Raw genomic sequence first — 6235 nt, forward strand, 5'->3', positions numbered from 1 at the left:
CTGCCAGTCACTACTGCTAGTCACTACTGCTAGTCACTACTGCTAGTCACTACTGCCAGTCACTACTGCCAGTCACTACTGCTAGTCACTACTGCTAGTCACTACTGCCAGTCACTACTGCCAGTCACTACTGCCAGTCACTACTGCTAGTCACTACTGCCAGTCACTACTGCCAGTCACTACTGCTAGTCACTACTGCTAGTCACTACTGCTAGTCACTACTGCTAGTCACTACTGCTAGTCACTACTGCCAGTCACTACTGCCAGTCACTACTGCCAGTCACTACTGCCAGTCACTACTGCCAGTCACTACTGCCAGTCACTACTGCTAGTCACTACTGCTAGTCACTACTGCCAGTCACTACTGCTAGTCACTACTGCCAGTCACTACTGCCAGTCACTACTGCCAGTCACTACTGCCAGTCACTACTGCCAGTCACTACTGCCAGTCACTACTGCCAGTCACTACTGCCAGTCACTACTGCCAGTCACTACTGCTAGTCACTACTGCCAGTCACTACTGCCAGTCACTACTGCCAGTCACTACTGCCAGTCACTACTGCCAGTCACTACTGCCAGTCACTACTGCCAGTCACTACTGCCAGTCACTACTGCCAGTCACTACTGCCAGTCACTACTGCCAGTCACTAGTCTGCCAGTCACTACTGCTAGTCACTACTGCCAGTCACTACTGCCAGTCACTACTGCCAGTCACTACTGCCAGTCACTACTGCCAGTCACTACTGCCAGTCACTACTGCGAGTCACTACTGCGAGTCACTACTGCTAGTCACTACTGCTAGTCACTACTGCTAGTCATGTAGCCATCCAGTCACTAATGAATACATGTCAATAAACATTGGCTGAATGAGACTGTTACCCATTCAAACGGATTGAATGGAAGTATTAGGGCTCCATCTACTGTCCCAAATGTTGTCGTTTTATCCTGTAGTATACAAAAACATCACAATAATTACATTGCCAACCAAACAGTTTAAATCTCCTTTATTTATTTACAAAGAATTTGTCTTCACAATAACAGATACTATACATAATAAAACAATTATTGAATTGATCATTTCATCCATTAAAAAAAGGGCTCTCCAAATTGAATCTCATAATTAGATATGGAATCATGTCAATTAAGTTCAAAGTCAAAAGTGGACAGTCCACTTGTCCATTATGAATAAGCGTACAGCTCCATTTAATCTAGAAATACAACATATGACACGTTTCTGAGTATGACATCAGAGTAACTTTTTTAGTACTTACATTAATGACTTAAATAAGTGACAGGATAGTGTTAGTTTGGATCTTCAAACTAGTCTTTCTATACAAAATATACACATGGCTATGGTGACAGGATAGTGTTAGTTTGGATATTAAAACTAGTCTTTCTATACAAAGTATACACATGGCTATAGTGACAGGATAGTGTTAGTTTGGATCTTCAAACTAGTCTTTCTATACAAAATATACACATGGCTATAGTGACAGGATAGTGTTAGTTTGGATATTAAAACTAGTCTTTCCATACTGTGTCACACACAACCAACCCACAACCACCCCAACCACCCCACAACCACCCCACAACCACCCCACAACCACCCCACAACCACCCCACCTGCAAAGCTATTACATAAATTATTATTGGACTGAAAAAAAAAACATTTTATTTTTTACATCACATGGGTACAACACTGTCTACCAACAGTCTACTGGCTTGAGAACTAAACTTAATCTAGATGTTCCCTGATTGGATAAAAAAACTCCATGCAGAACTTACTCAACAGTCTCTGAAGAACACAATCATCTATATGTTGTCTAATGGCCTACTGTTTAATACAGCAATTCAGATCTTATTTCATTGAATCAAAAAAAAAATAGTCAGATTTCATTAGGCAATGTCAAGTACACAATAATTTATCAAGTAACTTCAAATACATTCAAGTGGTCTTTGTCAGCTTGGTAACAGTGACACTGTGGGGAACAGGGTGGTACTGAGAAATAGTTGCTATCCATCCCAAATGGCACCCTATTCCCCCGGACCCTGGTCAAAAGTAGTGCACTATATTGGGTATAAGGTGTCATTTGGGTCTGAGCCTAGGAATAAAGTCAGACTTCAAACCCTTACAGAAGTGTCACCTCACCATGGGTAGGGAAAAATACAAGACCAAGAAACTGAGTGAGAACCGGGAATGTAGTTACCGGGTAGACAACGGTTGTCATTAGACAACAGTTAAATATATAATGAGTTAAATAGAATTATAGAATTCAATTCAAACCAGTTCTAATTCTGTGTGTGTTTTATGTTGATCGTCCTGTTTGATTGACAGCTGTGGGTGTTGACTGTTCCAGAAGGCACATCTCGCTGGTCTCCAGTCAGGACTGGGCTGTCAGCAACATCAGGCTCATACTCTGTGCACCTGGGAAGGAAAACATGAATAACAGTATTTAGTGAAAATCCATGTATCCTTCCTAGCAGCTAATGCAACATGCAATGTACTAGCTAATGCAACATGCAAGCATTAGCAACTACTAGCTAGCTGGGGCCAATGCGTAATGCAACATGCAAGCATTAGCAACTACTAGCAACATGCAAGCATTAGCAACTACTAGCTGGGGCCAATGTGCAACATAATGCAACATGCAAGCATTAGCAACTACTAGCTAGCTGGGGCCAATGCGTAATGCAACATGCAAGCATTAGCAACTACTAGCTAGCTGGGGCCAATGTGTAATGCAACATGCAAGCATTAGCAACTACTAGCTAGCTGGGGCCAATGCGTAAACTACTAGCTAGCAACATACAAGCATTAGCAACTACTAGCTAGCTGGGGCCAATGTGTAATGCAACATGCAAGCATTAGCAACTACTAGCTAGCTGGGGCCAATGTGTAATGCAACATGCAAGCATTAGCAACTACTAGCTAGCTGGGGCCAATGCAACATGCAAGCATTAGCAACTACTAGCAACATGCAAACATGCAAGCATTAGCAACTACTAGCTAGCTGGGGCCAATGTGTAATGCAACATGCAAGCATTAGCAACTACTAGCTAGCTGGGGCCAATGCGTAATGCAACATAAGCATTAGCAACTACTAGCTAGCTGGGGCCAATGAACATGCAAGCATTAGCAACTACTAGCTAGCTGGGGCCAATAATGCAACATGCAAGCTGTGAAAACTAGCTAGCTGGGGTCTTGTGTTCCATTAGAATTAGAATATATTGAGCAGACATACAGTAGCTGTGAAAATAATGTAATTTTGCTTGTGTGAAAGATTCTTTGGAATGTGTGGAATTATGGAAAACTGTGATCGGAATTATGAAGGGCACAGAATTCTAATGACATGATCAAACTGCATGATCGTCTGTGGTCCTCGTTCTAATTCTAATGGAATGTTGTTTAGAATGGGAACGTCTGTGGTCCTCGTTCTAATTCTGTCTGTGGTCCTCGTTCTAATTCTGTCTGTGGTCCTGTCTGTCTGGTCCTCGTTCTGTCTGTGGTCCCGTTCTAATTCTGTCTGTGGTCCTCGTTCTAATTCTGTCTGTGGTCCTCTGTCTGTGGTCCTCGTTCTAATTCTGTTCCTAATTCTGTCTGTGGTCCTCGTTCTAATTCTGTCTGTGGTCCTCGTTCTAATTCTGTCTGTGGTCCTCGTTCTAATTCTGTCTGTGGTCCTCGTTCTAATTCTGTCTGTGGTCCTCGTTCTAATTCTGTCTGTGGTCCTCGTTCTAATTCTGTCTGTGGTCCCTCGTTCTAATTCTGTCTGTGGTCCTCGTTAATTCTGTCTGTGGTCCTCGTTTCTGTCTGTGGTCCTCGTCTGTGGTCCTAATTCTGTCTGTGGTCCTCGTTCTAATTCTGTCTGTCTGGTCCTCGTTCTAATTCTGTCTGTGGTCCTAATTCTGTCTGTGGTCCTCGTTCTAATTCTGTCTGTGGTCCTCGTTCTAATTCTGTCTGTGGTCCTCGTTCTAATTGTGGTCCTGTCTGTCTGTGGTCCTCGTTCTAATTCTGTCTGTGGTCCTCGTTCTAATTCTGTCTGTGGTCCTCGTTCTAATTCTGTCTGTGGTCCTCGTTCTAATTCTGTCTGTGGTCCTCGTTCCTAATTCTGTCTGTGGTCCTCGTTCCTAATTCTGTCTGTGGTCCTCGTTCTAATTCTGTCTGTGGTCCTCCTCGTTCTAATTCTGTCTGTGGTCCTCGTTCTAATTCTGTCTGTGGTCCTCGTTCTAATTCTGTCTGTGGTCCTCGTTCTATTCTGTCTGTGGTCCTCGTCTAATTCTGTGTGGTGTGGTCCTCGTTCCTAATTCTGTCTGTGGTCCTCGTTCTAATTCTGTCTGTGGTCCTCGTTCTAATTCTGTCTGTGGTCCTCGTTCTAATTCTGTCTGTGGTCCTGTCTGTGGTCCTAATTCTGTCTGTGGTCCTCGTCTCTAATTCTGTCTGTGGTCCTCGTTCTAATTCTGTCTGTGGTCCTCGTTCTAATTCTGTCTGTGGTGGTCCTCGTTCTAATTCTGTTCTAAATTCTGTCTGTGGTCCTCGTTCTAATTCTGTTCCTAATTCTGTCTGTGGTCCTAGTTCTGTCTGTGGTCCTAGTTCTAATTCTGTCTGTGGTCCTAGTTCTAATTCTGTCTGTGGTCCTCGTTCTAATTCTGTCTGTGGTCCTAGTTCTAATTCTGTCTGTGGTCCTAATTCTGTGTGGTCCTCGTTCTAATTCTGTCTAATTCTGTCTGTGGTCCTAGTTCTAATTCTGTCTGTGGTCCTCGTTCTAATTCTGTCTGTGGTCCTCGTTCTAATTCTGTGTGGTCCTTCTATTTGTCTTCTGTACTATCACTGTCACTGAGCTGGACCTCTTTACTGGCCTGTACTATCACATCACTGCAGTCTCTCTGGCAGTCTGTCCTGGCATAGTAAAGGTGGGACAGAAACGGGCCACAGTAGGTATTGTATTATATGTGGTATTGGACAGGGTCTTACATTTGTTTTTTTTAATCCTAATTAATAACATTATAAAAATTAAACATGTCCTCTGTTGCTAGTGACCAAAGGGCCCTTAACTCAAAGAATACAAGCAATATTATTAATCTAAATCGTCTGCCTTTTCCTAACTCTAAATGTATGTAAATAATAATAATTATAAACCTACACTAAAAATCTCACATGAGAAATAGAGTGTAGAGATCTGACTTACCTTCCACCTTGGCTTCCTCCACTGCCTCTGCGGTCGTGCTCCTCTGCAGGCAGGCCAATCGCGGTCACCTCAGCAGGCCAATCGGTGGCGTGCTCCTCTGCGGTCACCTCAGCAGGCCAATCGGTGGCGTGCTCCTCTGTGGTCACCTCAGCAGGCCAATCGGTGGCGTGCTCCTCTGCGGTCACCTCAGCAGGCCAATCGGTGGCGTGCTCCTCTGCGGTCACCTCAGCAGGCCAATCGGTGGCGTGCTCCTCTGCGGTCACCTCAGCAGGCCAATCGGTGGCGCGCTCCTCTGCGGTCACCTCCACTGCCTCACCCTCGACGACTGCCTCCTCCACACCAGCAGGGGGAGCCTCTACTTCCCCCACAGATGCAGCCTCTACAACCTCCATGGGGGTGACTGCCACATCAGCCTCAGAAGCTGGGGCTTCACATTGGTGGCATGAAGTGAAGAGGGCCTCCTTGACTTCCTCAGCCGGGGCAGCCTCTGCCTCCACTGCCTCGACATCCAGGGCTGAGGCTGCTGCCAGCATCGCCGCCTCCACGACGAGCGCCTCATCCTCAGACACTTGGGCTGTCTCCACAGCCTCAACGACGAGCGCCTCATCCTCAGACTCTTGGGCTGTCTCCACAGCCTCCACGACGAGCGCCTCATCCTCAGACACTTGGGCTGTCTCCACAGCCTCCACGACGAGCGCCTCATCCTCAGACACTTGGGCTGTCTCCACAGCCTCCACGACGAGCGCCTCAACCTCAGACACTTGGGCTGTCTCCACAGCCTCCACGACGAGCGCCTCAACCTCAGCCTCACAGCCTCAGGTGCTTCCACAGCGGCAGAAGCCTCAGCCTCAGGTGCTTCCACCTCAGCCTCAGGTGCTTCCACGCGGCAGAAGCCTCAGCCTCAGGTGCTTCACAGGGCAGAAGCCTGCCTCAGGTCCACAGCGGCAGAAGCCTCAGCCTCAGGTGCTTCCACAGTGGCAGGGGTCTCTGTGGCCTCTAGGGGAGCCGCAGCCATCTCCTCCTCTGCAACAGCAGCTGGAGCTTCCTCTACG

This window comes from Oncorhynchus gorbuscha, unplaced genomic scaffold, assembly GCF_021184085.1.
Source record: "Oncorhynchus gorbuscha isolate QuinsamMale2020 ecotype Even-year unplaced genomic scaffold, OgorEven_v1.0 Un_scaffold_2129, whole genome shotgun sequence".
NCBI classification, from domain to species: Eukaryota; Metazoa; Chordata; class Actinopteri; order Salmoniformes; family Salmonidae; genus Oncorhynchus; species Oncorhynchus gorbuscha.